Source organism: Scyliorhinus torazame, chromosome 19, assembly GCF_047496885.1.
Source record: "Scyliorhinus torazame isolate Kashiwa2021f chromosome 19, sScyTor2.1, whole genome shotgun sequence".
NCBI lineage: Eukaryota > Metazoa > Chordata > Chondrichthyes > Carcharhiniformes > Scyliorhinidae > Scyliorhinus > Scyliorhinus torazame.
In genome coordinates this window covers 60,470,390-60,486,126 of record NC_092725.1, presented here as the reverse complement: position 1 = coordinate 60,486,126, position 15,737 = coordinate 60,470,390, and the positions used below count along the sequence as shown (strand labels likewise).

Genomic DNA, 15,737 nt, shown 5'->3' with positions numbered 1-15,737 from the left:
TCTCCCGACGCGCCGAGATCGGAGTCGGGCACAATGGGGTGGGGAAAAAACCCGAGGGCTCAGACCTGTTTTGGATATGTCTTTCCCCCAACCTTTGTCCTCACTTCACTTTAGCATTATTGGATTTGGGGTGAAAAACATAAATCACCCACACCTCTTGTTCCTACATATTATTCAGCAATGCCTTCAGGCAGCATAATATGTTTATGGACTTCTGGTGAGGATAGATTGTGCTCCACTACCGTCCATGGTTGAATAACCTAGCCACACTTAGCCTTAAGGTTTGTAGAACAACAATTATCTCACTAGCATGCAAGAGGGTAACTGCTCTGTGCTGGACTCTGCAACAAAGACTCGACACATTCAGAAAGAAGGAAGAAAGTAAACTGGTGGGGAAAATCAGTTTGCCATCGAATATGTAGTTGCAGGTTAGCACTAATGTCGGGTATTAAAAATGAAAAATATTCTCAGACTTGGCAAACTGACAGGCCGATATGTTTGATGCCTGCATCACTTGAAGTACTACCAACATTTATTAAAGCATTTTTCGGTGGAGATCTTTCACGCATCATTGAGACACAAAGCACAGATAAAAATCCATGCCGCACAGTTTCTTTTTAATAAACATTTTATTGAGGTATTTTTGGTATTGTAACAACAAAATAAACAATGTACATGAAACTATACACATAGTGCCAAAGCCGTATCCCTTCCTTGCAGGTCCCACCTTTATTAACCCCCTACTCTATGCTAAACTACGGCCCCCCCCCCCCCCCCATGCCGCACAGTTCATCATAAAAGTATTCCACTGACATGGGAAAATTATCATTCCATCGGGCAGAGCGATGTGAAGCTTCTCTTTTTTTAAAAAAACAGGGGGAAAGCTGCAGAACCATTCCTGTTGCTGGGCTCCTGTTCCATGTTTTCTGTCGAACTGGGTATTTCAGCTTCCTTGGATTGGATTGTATTAGGTGTTTCAGCCAATAGGCAGTCCGGGATGTTAATGTAATTTCAGTCTTCAGGAAAGCTTGTGACCATTATCGGGAAGGAGTCAGAACGAGAGCTGATTATTCAGTCCCTGAAGCAAACTCATCTTGCTGAAAGCTTATCAAGCACTTTCTCATCCCTTTTCAAGGCTCACCCTGAAAAATGTCTCCAGTCATTCTATGCTGAGCTGACCACCTGGTTTGAGGTGGGAGCAACTCATCCAACTGCGGACAAAGTCTTCAGAGCAAATGCAATTGTGATCGATTTTTTAAAGGAATATTTTAACTGATCTCTCTCTCTCTCTCACACACACACTCGCCCTCTGCTTATGTCAACTTGACTGAAGTAAGTCGATAAGATTTTTTTCTACCATTTTGTTTTCTTTTGATGTCTGTCTGATAGCTGGAGGAATTTTCTCAGTGCCAGCAGAAAAGTTGTATCAGTTTCCAATAGTCTTGATGTTTGCAATTCATCAAGGCAGATGATTTGAATGTGGTTGTGGTATGTCAGCCTCCTGTGGGTTTAATGTCACCCTGCCTTCACAGACATAATGAGCTCTAAGAGTGTCAAGAGGCTAAGTTTAAAAGGGAAGTGCCCTTTAGCTACTTGTTGCTATCAAAGGCATAGATTTAATATTAAGCGTTTCAAAGGGACCTTTGTTGACTGTTTTCACTGAATGTCTAATTAATTTTGCATTATTGAACTTCTTTTAGATATGTGCCAGTTTAAGAAAATACCAATCTGTTAAAGCTGAGACAGCGTTGGGGAATTGAATACCTGAGTTATGTATTAATATTAATCTAAGACTGAAACTGTCAAACCAGTGTGATTTATCACGGTATTTTTTTGTGCCTGTTTTATACTCGAGGTGCCTTGCACCAAGATGTGTTAAGGTCTGTAGGCTGACATGCTGTTGGTGTTTTCCTAGAGTGCCGAGAGTTGGACTGTTTGTCCAAACCAAACTCCAGATGTGCAAGCAGCTGTTGTCTGTCACTTGGGTGATATGTGGTCATTTTCTATTGAGTCCAGCAATTTCTATTACTCTCAGCCACAAATGTCAAGGTTTCGGCCCTCTTGCCATTATCATCAGTGCAAACCTTTTTTCATCCCCATGTAAGGAGAGTGAGTGAATTTCCATCTTTCCCTCCTTACAGTCTGGTGCAATTATATGTTCCCTTTCTATTTATCCTGCAGTGTATCCAGATATATTTGGAATTAAACAGTCAGCTTGAACTAAAACACAGGCTGATGATCCCTGAATTAAAAGGGCTCTGAAAAAGGTGACACAATGTTTGTCAAGCCCTTTCTCTCTGACAATATTTACTCCCACCAGGGGGGATTGTAAACTTAAACACTGACCATTTATCAAGCTGACTGCCTGGGGTTCAATACAACATGTTTTCAAAATTACTGTCGGCTTAAATTGACCAAGTCTGAGCTTTAAAGACAGAAATCTCTCTTGTACCAATAGTCGGGGTCAGAGAGAATCAAAGTATTTCACACTGCAAGTACAGAAAACTATTTTTAAACACCCCAGAATTGGTAGGGGGCAGAATCACTCGGAGAAAGGAGAGTGTGATGTTTGTGCAGAAGATTTTAAGGTCAGTACCGAATCCTGTTTGCTTTTAAAGAATGTATATATTTCCTTAAAGAACATAGCTGCTTTCTTCCTTGCCATTCTAGCTGTGATTTTTTATTGTGTTGGACATAATACAACAATTAGTTTCTTCAATGCAAAAATTAATCCACTTTTTCTTCAGCAGAACTTTATTGGTCAGGAGAAACCAATGTGACTCCTTTTGAAACCGTCTTGTCAGAAAAGGCTAAAAGGATTAGTGATCCAATTAATTTCATATACTGACATCATGTTAATCCTTGCAACAAGCAGCTCTTCTTGTTCAGAACGTGTGATTTATAATAACTAGAAGAGGAGGAGATTGGAAAAAGGAGAGAGGTTTGTGAAACAATGTCACATTACACAAGCAAGCACACAGGTCCTCTGCTGGAAAACTAATGTATTAAAATGTCCTTTCAAATGAGTGGAAGAAACACCACCTATAGGATTTGGCAGCTTCAGTTAAAAGACCCTTGTATATTTAAAACTAAATTATTCAGGCTTTTAAAAGAAGATATTTTTGTTTAAAAAACATTTACTTATGTTTGAAAGAAAAGTTTGAACTTAAGCAGAACCTTACCACATCATCAAAATATCTCAAAACACAAAGTGTACATGCAATTCATTAGATTTTTTTCAAACTTGGTGACTTGTCATGTGGGCAGCAAATAGGTTATTAACTTTATAACAGGATATAATAGTTTATAGTTCAGGGGTGATAGTGGCAGATGGCAAAAAGGTCTGTTTGTGGCTTACGTGGTAAGGAATTATATAATTAAAAACTTTTTATGATTTATAGTGAAATGCAAATGCTTCTAGGCACTACAAATAGGTGGAGTTACTCAAGTGGGTGGAAACATTAGTTTCCCTTCCATTACCCTCAAGTCTGTGGACCAATGCATTTGTGTCAAATCACCACTGTGACCTCAGCATTTCAACTTCCCATGCAGTAGTGCAAATAATACGAATTAACGACAGAACATGACCTTGCTGAATTATGCACATGTAAGGCAGTACTTTGCAAACTATTTTCAAATGTCACTCTATTTTAACTAACCACTATCTTCTCAATGACAATTAAGCATGAGCAACAAATGCTGGGCTTGCCAGTGACGCCCACATGAACTAATATATAAAAATAAAAAACTTCAAAATTAATGTGACTACAGACGCCAGTATAAAGAAAACAGCAATAAAGCAATATAATAGCATTCACAAGTTCACATGTCACATTTAACAATACACCATATGGATATGGAGATTTGTGTTTATAAAGTACTTTGTAAAAATGTTATTATTTTATATACTAATCTAGGTTTAGCCAAGCTTTCTATATCCCCTGGTGATAGAAGACTAGTCAAGTCCCTCTCTCTAACCTTGACACAAACATTATAATCAACACCTCCCTCCCCCACCTGAAAAATACTCCCCTCTTCCCAATGGCTCCTCTCCCACTGACTCATTCAGTCAGCAGCCCCTCTTCCCCATCCATTCGCCTCACTCACTCAGTAGCCCCTCGTTCCAATCCGTTAGCCTCACTCACTCAGTAGCCCCTCTTTCCAATCGCCCCTCACTCACTCAGCAGCCCTACTCCCCAAACCCATCATCCAGGCCCGATTCCCAATCCTCCCCTCCTGCCAAACTCGGGCCTGGATTTTCGCAGCGACATAATGACTCAGGAGCAATTTAGAAATGGCTGGCAGAACCCAATTCTAGGATTCCCTCCCCTATTCCCGGTACCCTTCAGTTTTTGCTGGCACGGCATAAAGGTGAATGGAGCGAGCTCGTAACCTGCAATCCCGACTTGGCTGGTTCCATTGCATGCCATCTCCAAGCCTCCTCCAATTTTCCTGGTGTCGGGCCAGCTTCCACTACACTCACTATTCACAATCCGAGAGGAGTTGTCAACCATATTCTAGATTCAGAATGCTTTAGAAAGGTCAATGCAAAAAGGCTTAGTCATGCCCCTTTCATTTCACCATTTCAGTGCCATCTCAGGCCCCCATTGACTCCTTATAGCCCGATGCCAACTTATGCCTTCCCACCCACCCCATGGCCTTTTCTAGCCCCCTTGCAAACTCAATGCTAACTTATGGTTCTCAATGCCCATTCACCCACCCCATGGCCCTTCATGTCAACTCATGGCACCGCCATACCCATTCACCCAGTGCACACTGTGTACAGAACTAATGAGCCATATAGTAACACAGGCATGTGTGGAACTGCTTAAAAAGAAACAGCCATTCACAAATCTCTTTTGAAAAATAAACTACTTTTCCTTCAACCCTATTAAATTATCAATCAGACAGACTATTAAAGTATCAATGAAAGGCATTGAACATGTTGTACCTTAATCTTTTGCAAATAAACACTGAGACATTGACAACATAGACCACAGAAAGGGAATAATTATTACAGCCACTTAAAGATATGAATCAAGACGTTCTCTCCAGCTGTCAAAACAAAAGGCCTGCGAAGAAAATAATTTTGTGAGTGGACTCTCAGCCAAGAATACATCATGAGGCTGTCCAGTTCTACTGAAATATTTCTTACCCTGGTCTTCATGCATAATGAGGCTTGGCTGAGAGCTCAGATTTATAAAAGGATTATCTCAATGGGGTTCTGTTTTGACAGCCAGAGATAACTGTCGACTTTGCTTGATTGGCATCTTTAAGTCGTATAATAAATTTCTATTTCTGTAATTGCTTTTGTCAATATCTCAAAAGAAACATGATTTCTTGCATAAGATTAAGAAGTGTGAAGTGTTTGAACATTCTGCGATTGATACTTTGAAGGTCTATCTGCTTGACACTTTTATAGAAACAGCAGATCTTTATCGTAAGAAAATTTGTGAAAGGTGTTTTTTTTCTGAGCAATTTCACACATACAATATTATTACTATATGGCTTATTGGTTCTGTACATAGTGTACACAGGGCGATTTGGCATTGAAGAGCCATGAATTGGTGTAAGTTGTGATGGGGCGTATGGAGCAATGGGTGGAGGTGAATGAGTATGGAAGGACCATGCATTGGCATAGAGGCTGTAAAGGGCAATGAGCGTGGTTTGGAGAGTATGAATTGGACTGAGGTGGAAAGGGGAGTGGGTGGGGTGGTGAGGGGCATGAAGGGTGAGGGATAGTGGGTCTAAAATGTCACACTATAGCTGCGACAAAGTCCCAGAGAACCGAGGTGGGTCTTTTAACCAGCACGCCTTGGCAATCGGCTTCCCCAATGGCCGTCTGTGCTCTGCTTCCCCAGGGCATTCTATCTTGCACCCGCCTCCCCCAGAGGGAAGATCGCCCCATTTAATGGCCTTTCTAATCAGTCGGGTGTAGAGAACCAGGAAATTTCCCAACTCAGACTACTCACTTCTACACCAAAAGTCTGAGACTTAGGCTCTGCTCCTCCTCTTCCCGGTCTGCCATGACATGTGGAGACTCAGGTTCTGACCAATTGTCCCCAGCTTCACAGAGACTTTGGCACTGGTCTCCCTCATCCTGCCTGGTCTGCCAAACATCAGGCTCTGCAACCCCAGACCCAGCCAGCTGAACTCCACAGAAACTAAGGCTTTGCTGGCCCAATCTCACCCAGCTAACTCAGCCCCATGGCGACTCAGGCTCTACACTCCCCTGGCATGTCGAACCCCGCAGAGACTCATGCTCTGCTCCCCAACCACCTTGCCTCACAAATCCTGCGTTGACTGAGACTCTGCTGAAACCCCGCTCCTGGGCCTGTCAAACAAGAGGGTTTCACCGAGCAGCTAGCAGCAGTGCACACCCTTCAGGTGAGATGAGTGATGAGTGATGGGTCTGAGCTGACGCAACGCCGATCAGCAGCATCCCGGGTCCTGCTCCCGAGATTGGTACTTCCTAAATTTCCCTGCTTGGCGGCATTGGAGGAAAAGTCGGAATTCTGTCAAACAGAAGTCATTTCTCATCCCTGATAGTTACATATTCCTTGTCTGACATCAATTAACCTGCCCCAAATACATTATTCCTGGGGCTCCATCACCAATCCTGCAGCCTGGGTCTATCACAATACAGCAGTGACGTCCTTTTTTAGGTGACACTGCCAGCGGCTGGCAGCTCCCTGAGGCGCAAAATTTCCCATTTGCGTGACAAGGACTTTGAATCTGAACAGATAAGTGCCTGAGTGACACTAAATTGAATGGGACGGGGGCACAGAGTGACCATGGTGATGTTGTCACAAGTTCTGAAGCCAATGGATAGGCAAACTGCCACAAGTATTAAATTTCACCTGGTGACTGAGCCAAAACTCATCCCTCAACCAACACCACTAAAAGAAACAAATTATCTGGTCGCTATCACATTGCTCTTTGTGGAATCTTACTCGGCACAAATTGGTTTCTGCACTACATGGGTTGGATTCTTCGCCACGCCACATTTCTGCTTCACCCTGCCGGTGGGATGTTCCATTACACCGGCTAGTCAATGGGATTTCTCATTGTGGGGCAGCTCCACGCCGCCGGGAAACCCCCGGGCGGGTGCCGGCAAAATGGAGCATTCCGCCGGGAGAGAAACCAACCCCATAGCTTTCAATGGTGACCACACCTCAAAAGTAATTCATTGGATGTAAAGCCTGAAGTCATGAAAAGCATGTCTTTCTTTTTCATTGTCCACTAGGAGGCATAAAGAATCAGCCTGCAAATTTCCCTCGCTCACAAACTGTATTTAGAAACCAGCCTGACTTCAGTTTAGAGGTCTCATCCTGGTGCAGGTAAACCCTATGCTACTGGCACCATGGCAACAAGGATGAGAGTGCCACATATTTTGTGGCCACATAGGCTTTGCACCTTTCAAAATAAACTGTAACACAGGCATTAACGAATGCTCAGACTTTGAATCGGACTTGGCCTGTGTGGTAAACACCACTGGTAACACACTACGCGTATTACGGTACTGCCACTGTATTACAGGTACCACAGTAATCCCAGCCTGCTGGCTCCTCCCAGCAGGCGGCGTATAAAAGTGTATGCTCTCCTGCGCTGCTCCCATTCTGGTTCCAGCTGCAGGAGGCTCAACATCTTGTGCAATAAAGCCTCGATTGTTTCACCATTCCTGTCTCGTGGTCATTGATGGTACATCAATTTATTGCACAAGATTTTACGAGATGAACGTCTTAATCAAGCCTGATCGCCTGCAGCTGAACCCTCACGCAGCCGAAGCCACTGCCACCTTCGAACACTGGCTAGTCTGCTTCGAAGGATACCTCAGAGCAGCCACTGAAGAACTCTCGGACCCACAGAAGCTCCGGATCCTCTACTCACGGGTGAGCCCACAAGTTTTTCCCCTCATCCGGGATGCGCCCACCTACAGAGAAGCAATGGCGCTACTAAAGGGACAGTACATCAAGTCGGTGAATCAAGTGTACCCCAGGCACCTCCTGGCCACGAGACGGCAATTCCCGGGGGAGTCTCAGGATGATTTTTTGCGGGCTCTATGGATACTTGGTAGGAACTGTAACTGCCAAGCAGTTTCGGCAGTCCAACACACTGAACTATTAATCAGAGATGCTTATGTCACGGGCATTAAGTCTACTTATGTTCACCAGCGGCTATTGGAAGGGGTAACGCTCGACCTTGCAGAGACTATGCAGCTTGCTAACTCCCTAGAAGTGGCCTCCTGTAATCTGGAGGCCTACACCTCCGACCGCGCAGCACCCTCGTGGGCCCCACCAGCGGCCGACTCGATTGCACCGCAAGCCTGCGCCGCGCGGCAGTCGACCAACTCCGGAGGGCCCAAATGTTACTTTTGTGGCCAGAGCAAACACCCCAGGCAGCGCTGCCCAGCACGGAGCGCGACCTGCAACGGGTGTGGGAAGAAGGCTACTTCGTTTCAGTTTGCCAGGCCCGGTCGGTCGCCACTGTTTCCAGGCCCAGCATCGCTACACCCCCCCACGTGTGATCCAGGGGCGCCGCCATCTTCTCCACCACAAGCCACGTGCAGCCTGTGGGCGCCATCACCAATCGCGCCTCGGGACCCCTGCTAGCTTGGCCAATCGCGCCTCAGGACCCCTGCTAGCTTGGCCGTTCGCGGCCCGCCGATACCTCCACCACCACTGATCAGCCCGGGACCTCCCTACATCTTCCGCAGCTCACTTCCTTCACCCTGGATCAGTCTCGGCACCGCAACCTCGCGACCGCTATGACGACGGTAAAGATCAACGGGCACGAGACCTGCCTCTTTGACTCTGGGAGCACAGAGAGTTTCATCCACCCTGCTATGGTAAGGCGCTGCTCCCTCCCAGTACTCCCCATCACCCAGAAAATCTCCCTGGCCTCCGGATCTCATTCCGTGCAAATCCGGGGGTACTGCGTCGCGACCCTCACTGTTCAGGGCGTAGAGTTTAGCAACTTCAGACTCTACGTCCTCCCCCATCTCTGCGCTGCCCTGTTACTAGGTCTCGATTTTCAATCACCTCCAAAGCCTTACTCTGAAATTCGGCGGACCCCTCACCCCCCTCACCGTTTGTGGCCTCACGACCCTTGAGGTCGAGCCACCTTCACTGTTCGCAAACCTCACCCCGGACTGTAAGCCCGTCGCCACGAGGAGCAGACAGTACAGTGCGCAGGACAGGACCTTCATCAAGACAGAAGTCCAACGGCTTCTGCAGGAGGGGATCATTGAGGTCAGTAACAGCCCCTGGAGAGCTCAAGTGGTGGTAGTCAAGACTGGGGAGAAGCACAGGATGGTCATCGACTACAGTCAGACCATCAATCAGTACACACAGCTCGACGTGTACCCCCTCCCACGCATATCTGATATGGTCAATCAGATTGTGCAGTATCGGGTCTTCTCCATAGCTAACTTGAGGTCCGCCTACCACCAGCTTCCCATCAGCCCGGAGGACCGCCAATACACTGCATTCGAAGCAGATGGCCGCCTCTATCACTTCCTTAGAATTCCCTTCGGCGTCACCAATGGGGTCTCGGTCTTCCAGCGAGAGATGGACCAGTACGGGCTGCGGGCTACCTTCCTGTACCTAGATAATGTCACCATCTGCGGCTACGATCAACAGGACCACGACGCAAACCTCCAAAAATTCCTCTATACCGCCAAACTCCTTAACCTCACCTACAATAAGGAGAAATGCGTTTTCCGCACCAGCCTTTTAGCCATCCTTGGCTACGTTGTGGAAAATGGAGTCCTAGGGCCCGACCCCGATCGCATGCGCCCCCTCCTGGAACTCCCCCTCCCCCACTGCCCCAAGGCCCTGAAACGATGCCTAGGGGTTTTCTCATATTACACCCAGTGGGTCCCCAATTATGCGGACAAGGTCCGCCCACTCATCAAGCCCACATGTTTTCCCCTGACGGCTGAGGCCCGCCGGGCCTTCAACTACATCAAGGCGGACATCGCCAAAGCCACGGTGCACGCGGTCGACGAGTCCCTTCCCTTCCAGGTGGAGAGCGATGCATCGGACAGGGCTCTGGCCGCCACCCTCAACCAGGCGGGCATGCTCGTGGCTTTCTTTTCCTGCACCATTCATGCCTCCGAAATTCGGCACACCTCTGTCAAAAAGGAGGCTGAAGCCATTGTGGAAGCTGTACGACATTGGTGGCATTATGTGGCCGGCAGGAGATTCACTTTCCCCACTGACCAACGGTCGGTTGCCTTCATGTTTAGCAATACACAGTGGGGCAAGATCAAGAATGACAAGATCTTGAGGTGGAGGATCGAGCTCTCGACCTACAACTATGAGATCTTGTATCGCCCCGGGGAAGCTCAACGATCCCCCAGATGCCCTATCCCGCACACAAGTGGACCGACTCCAGGCTCTCCATAATGACCTCTGCCACCTGGGGGTCACCCTGTTCTTCCATTTTATTAAGGCCCGCAACGTGCCCTACTCCATCGAGGAGGTCAGGACCGTGACCAGTGACTGTTCAGTCTGGGCGGAGTGCAAACGGCACTTCTACCTGCCAGATAGAGCGCACCCGGTGAAGGCCTCCCGCCCCTTTGACGCGCCTCAGCATGGACTTCAAAGGGCCCCTCCCTCCCCCGACCGCAACGTGTACTTTCTCAATGTTTGTGATGATCCCATTTCCCATTCACCATCCCATGCCGCGACATGACTTCTGCCACGGTCATCAAGGCCCTGCACAGCATCTTCACCCTGTTTGGTTTCCCCATCTACATCCACAGCGATTGGGGTTCCTCCTTCATGAGTGATGAGCTACGTCAATTCCTGCTCAGCAAGGGCATCACCTTGAGCAGGACGACCAGTTACAACCCCCGGGGAAACGGGCAGGTGGAGAGGGAGAACTCGACGGTCTGGAAGGCCGTCCTACTGGCCCTTCGGTCTAGGAATCTCCCGGTTTCCCGCTGCAGGAGGTCCTCCCCGACACGCTCCACTCCATCCGGTCGCTCCTGTGCACCGCTACTAATGAGACCCCTCACAAACGTGTGTTTGCCTTCCCCAGGACGTCCACCTGCAAAGTCTTGCTCCCAACATGGCTGACAGTTCCTGGGCCCGTCCTCCTCCGGAAGCATGTGAGGAGTCATAGATCGGATCCCCTGGTCAAGAAAGTCCACCTCCTCCATGCGAACCCACAGTACGCCTACGTGGCACACCCCGACGGGCGGCAGGACAAAGTCTCCCTCCGGGACCTGGCACCCGCTGGGTCCCCACCCACAACCCCCGACCTGGTACCGCTCCTCCCCCCGGTTGCCTCCCTCACCCCTGCGCTGCCCACCCTCCCTCCAGCGAGCCTCACCGCAGCCCCCACCCCAGCAGGATCCGTCCCCCCACTGGATCCACTAAGGGGTGACAAAGGAGGGGACAACACGCTCCCGGAGTCGCAGGTGACCACATCGGCGCCCACACCACCACCAGGACTGAGGCGATCGCAGCGGAGGGTCAAAGCCCCCGACAGACTAAATCTATAATGTTGTTCTTCACCCCCGCCGGACTCTTTTTAAACAGGGGGTAAATGTGGTAAACACCACTGGTAACGCATTGCACGTATTATGATACTGCCACTGTATTACAGGTACCACAGTAATCCCAGCCTGCTGGCTCCTCCCAGTAGGCGCTGTATAAAAGTGTCTGCTCTCCTGCACTGCTCCCATTCTGGTTCTAGCTGCAGGAGGCTCAACATCTTGTGCAATAAAGCCTCGATTGTTTCACCATTCTCGTCTCGTGGTCATTGATGGTACATCAGCCTGATTAATCCTGCAAGCTCTTGGGTACATTAAAACAAGGAACATCATTTGAACAGGGGGACGGCATGACTAATACTGTCTGCGCTCAGGGTTAATTCTGTAATTAAATTTACAGACAGCTGATTCCACTTTTAAAAAAATGTGGCAAGACAACATTGCCTTTCAGAGTGAAAAGTGATAAATCGCACTCCTCTGTAGCATCTGCACTAATTAGCTCTGTTGGTAGCAGAGATGTCGGAGAGTAAATCATTTTAAAATCAAGTGTCTGCACAGAAAATGACTATTCATCTTCATAATGAACACTGCTGTCACAATCTGACTTGGGTCAACTTGCCACATTTCTGCATAAAATTTAACCTGTCAAGTGAAAGGACCTTACAGGGTCAATAAATAAAGTATTAGTGTCAGCTGTAGGGGATAGCACAGCAAGAGAGTATCCCCAGGCAAGTTTCGAGTGACGAAATTAGGTGCCATTCAATTGCTGCAAGAGGAATTTAATATTCTGTCATTTGTGGTTTTGAGCCATTTTTATAAACTAGGCAAGTACTTCTTTCAGAATATTGTATGAATTGGTCATCATGGGTAGGGACACTGTTAGCTGAAGTTGTTCACTCTCCTATGTAAACAGAGGTGCAGCAAAACCTCTGATGCTTTACCGTGCACTGATGGCAGTTCCAACTGGAACACCAGTTGAGCTCGACAAAGATAAAAGGGATGGTAGCAGCCTGTATACGATACAATCACCAGTGACTCAGGTTTTTGCACATCTTCAGAGAACTTCGACTCTGAAACAGACATTCAGAAAAATGGTTCGGTTGTGCTGCTTCCAGTCATCTGTGATACCGCAAAAACTGGAATTCTTCCCTCCTCACCACAAAATTGGGCAGCTCCATCTTCCACTCACTTCTCGCTGATCTTCAAATTTGCTGCCAGCAGTCTTGGTGATGGATGGAGTACGCATTGGATTTGGGCATGAATGCGAATCAAAGTTCCTAGGATGTCAGTATGAGCCTGATGGCATGTTGACCGCATCCTGAGTAGCATCTGGACCAAAGGTAGCAAAAGCCCTTTTAAGACGTCTAGAATGCTGCAGTGTGTTACGTTCTAGTGCATTGCAGTGCACCAGAGAACATCTGGTTCGTGGCTAGTTAAGATTTATTAAATTACATTAAACATGGGAAGGAAAACAATACTAATACTACTAAACTATGAACTGTTAATAACTAGATTATGAGAGCTAACACTAAACACAACTATCTGCGATGACTTCTAACCCCAGACTCCTCGGGCTGCAGTGTTACGTGGTACATCTCTACTACCACCTGTTGGTTGGATGTCTGACATGTTAACGTACAGAATTGCTTACGCATATCATCACACAGTGTAGCAACTGAGCAGTTTGCTGCATCACTTCAGAGTACAGGTAAGAGTTGAACATGTTGATTTAAGACTCAAATCCTGAGTTTGTCACATCAGATAAGGACATCATTTACTTCCCTTAACGATATTGGCTGTCTTTTACAACAGTCCAACTGCTTCATGGTAACTTCCACTCAATTCAAATTCTCGTTGCCAGATTTGAATTCAAATTATAAAGATTAGTTGTCCATTAACAATACCACTACATTATCGTACTTTGAACTACTAACATGTGTGCAAGATTTACAATCCGTCCAGGCTCCACAATTGTCCTGTGCATAGATCAGGTGTGTGTGTTAGTCATTGTGAGAGAAATAATTTTTTCCCCAGCACTAATTACTCTGTTTGGGGCTGAACTCTATGTCAGGATTTAAATACATTTGCAAAAAAAATAATTTGCTTAATGGCTGGTGAACATTCCTAGCTATACGAACTGGCAGGAAAGCAACAAAAAAAGCCTTTGCCCGAGGGTTGGGGGTGTTAGAGGAGGAATTTGGTGTGCCACAATCTGGGCACAGCATAATAAACACATGGATAGGTTATGCCTAGAGAAAAAACATATGTACATTAAATATATATTTATACGTCTGCTTCTTGTGTGGGAATAATGCATTTTTATAGCTTTAGCTACCTTTTGCAAGCACTTAATCACGTTTTCAAATTATGAGATGAGATGCAAGCCAAACTAAATCCTTTGTGCGTTCAACATTTCTTTTTTCCAGAGCAGGCCAATCAGTCAGGAGGGTAAATTTAAATGGAAAACAGCTTTAACATGGAAACTAATTAGGGATAAGTTACCGTTGCACTTAAAATGGAGTTTGAAGCACACACTTTTGATTATTAATCGTTTTCAACAAAGGTATAAACTGAAACAATATTTTCCTCACAGACAATGGAATTTGGAGTCGCAGTTTTCATTTAGAATTACGATGAAATGCTTCACCTGGCAGCTGCTACCTCTACCATATAAAACACTTTGTAGATTCACACATGAGTTTATTGAGCCTGAGGTTATGAAAATATAAATCAGTTTGAAGCAAAGGTAGAGGAGGGTATAGTGTAGTTGGCCACATCTCCTGCTCTTGGCCCCCAGGATCTAAGGGAATTCAGGTTTGTTCTGAGGGGAAATTTTTTTTTTTAAAGTTGCCAAAGATAATTTTGCCTCCACCACACTTTGTTGGATAACATTGCAGACATGCTTGCCTCTCGCTGTGGGTTACAGACATGTGAGTTAGTGCTGTGCAGAAACATGATTCTGTTGTTACAGTTGCTCTAACGTTTACGCACTAGGGGCTGGCCTTGAAAATCATGTCTGGCTTTCTGATTTACAGCACTCAGAGGATCAGTTTCACCCACTTATGATCCACTTCCTGACCATCATTTTATTTCATTGAGAGGTGCCCTTTGGGATTGTTACTATCACAGTTGGTGTTATAACTGGGTGGGAAGATCCCAGAATAGAACCCTCCCTCAGTGTACCCGAACAGGCGCCGTAGTGTGGTGACGAGGGGATTTTCGCAGTAACTTCATTACTGTGTTAATATAAGCCTATTTGTGACACTAATAAAGATTATTATTATGATTATTATTAAAAGACAGTAACTTTTATAAAACGTGGAGGAACAGAGCCACAGAGCCACAAATTAGTTTTAACAAGGAAAAAACATCAATTAAATATGAAAAAATTGGTTTATGACACAATACACCTTTACTCCCCACTTAGCTTAATAGTTTTAAAGGTTTTAGGATTAACATGGCATCAGATGCCCTTGGTCTCTGTTCACTTAACTCCAAACGTCTTGGACACTTCACTACATTTCACGGTGGCACGCTGGTTAGCACTCATGCCTCACAGCGCCATGGACCGGGATTCAATTCCCACCTTGGGTCACTGTCAGTGTGGAGTTTGTATGTTCTCCCCGTGTTTCATCCGGGTGCTCCGGTTTCCTCCCACAGTACAAAGATGCGCGGGTTAGGTGGATTGGCAATGCTAAATTGCCGCTTGACGTGCAGGTTGGGTCACGGGGATAGGGTGGGTGGACGGGGAGTGTAAATGGGTATTTCATTCAAAATGGCCGGTCCAGAGTGGATGGGCTGAATGGCCTCCTCTGCATTGTAGGGATTCTATGATTTCTCTAGTTTCTTTAACTAGCTGGACTTTAGATTTCCAGCATCTGTGTTCTTTTTTCTTATAAATTTAGAGTACGCAATTCATTTTTTCCAATTAAGGGGCAATTTAGCATGGCCAATCCACCTAGCCTGCACATCTTTCAGTTGTGGGGGCGAAACCCACGCAAACACGGGGAGAATGTGCAAACTCCACACAGACAGTGACCCAGAGCCGGGATCCAGTATAAATCTAACTATAAATTTTACCACAGAAACATTAAATTAAACAAACTTCAAACTGTGGGCCCAATTCAGCGGACTTGAAACTAAGTCCGCTATCGGACATGTTTGGCAAGGTGATTCTTGACTGCTGCAGCTGCACGATTCAACGGCATATTGCCGGGTTTTTTTGCCTCGAGGA

The 15,737-nt window shown here is 46.3% G+C and overlaps 1 protein-coding gene across 4 annotated transcripts in view; it reads left to right on the top strand.

The window, feature by feature from the left end:
- Positions 1-1,029: 1,029 nt before the first annotated feature.
- LOC140396159 (prickle-like protein 1) overlaps positions 1,030-15,737 on the top strand; it is a 225,527-nt gene continuing 210,819 nt past the window's right edge. For 3 of the 4 annotated variants that reach the window (XM_072484404.1, XM_072484398.1, XM_072484397.1), the window contains exon 1: positions 1,030-1,332. The gene's annotated coding sequence lies outside the window, so the exon portion shown is untranslated. Of the gene's footprint in view, positions 1,333-13,192; positions 13,212-15,737 lie in introns of those variants that run through there. The other variant, XM_072484406.1, reaches the window with a different exon arrangement.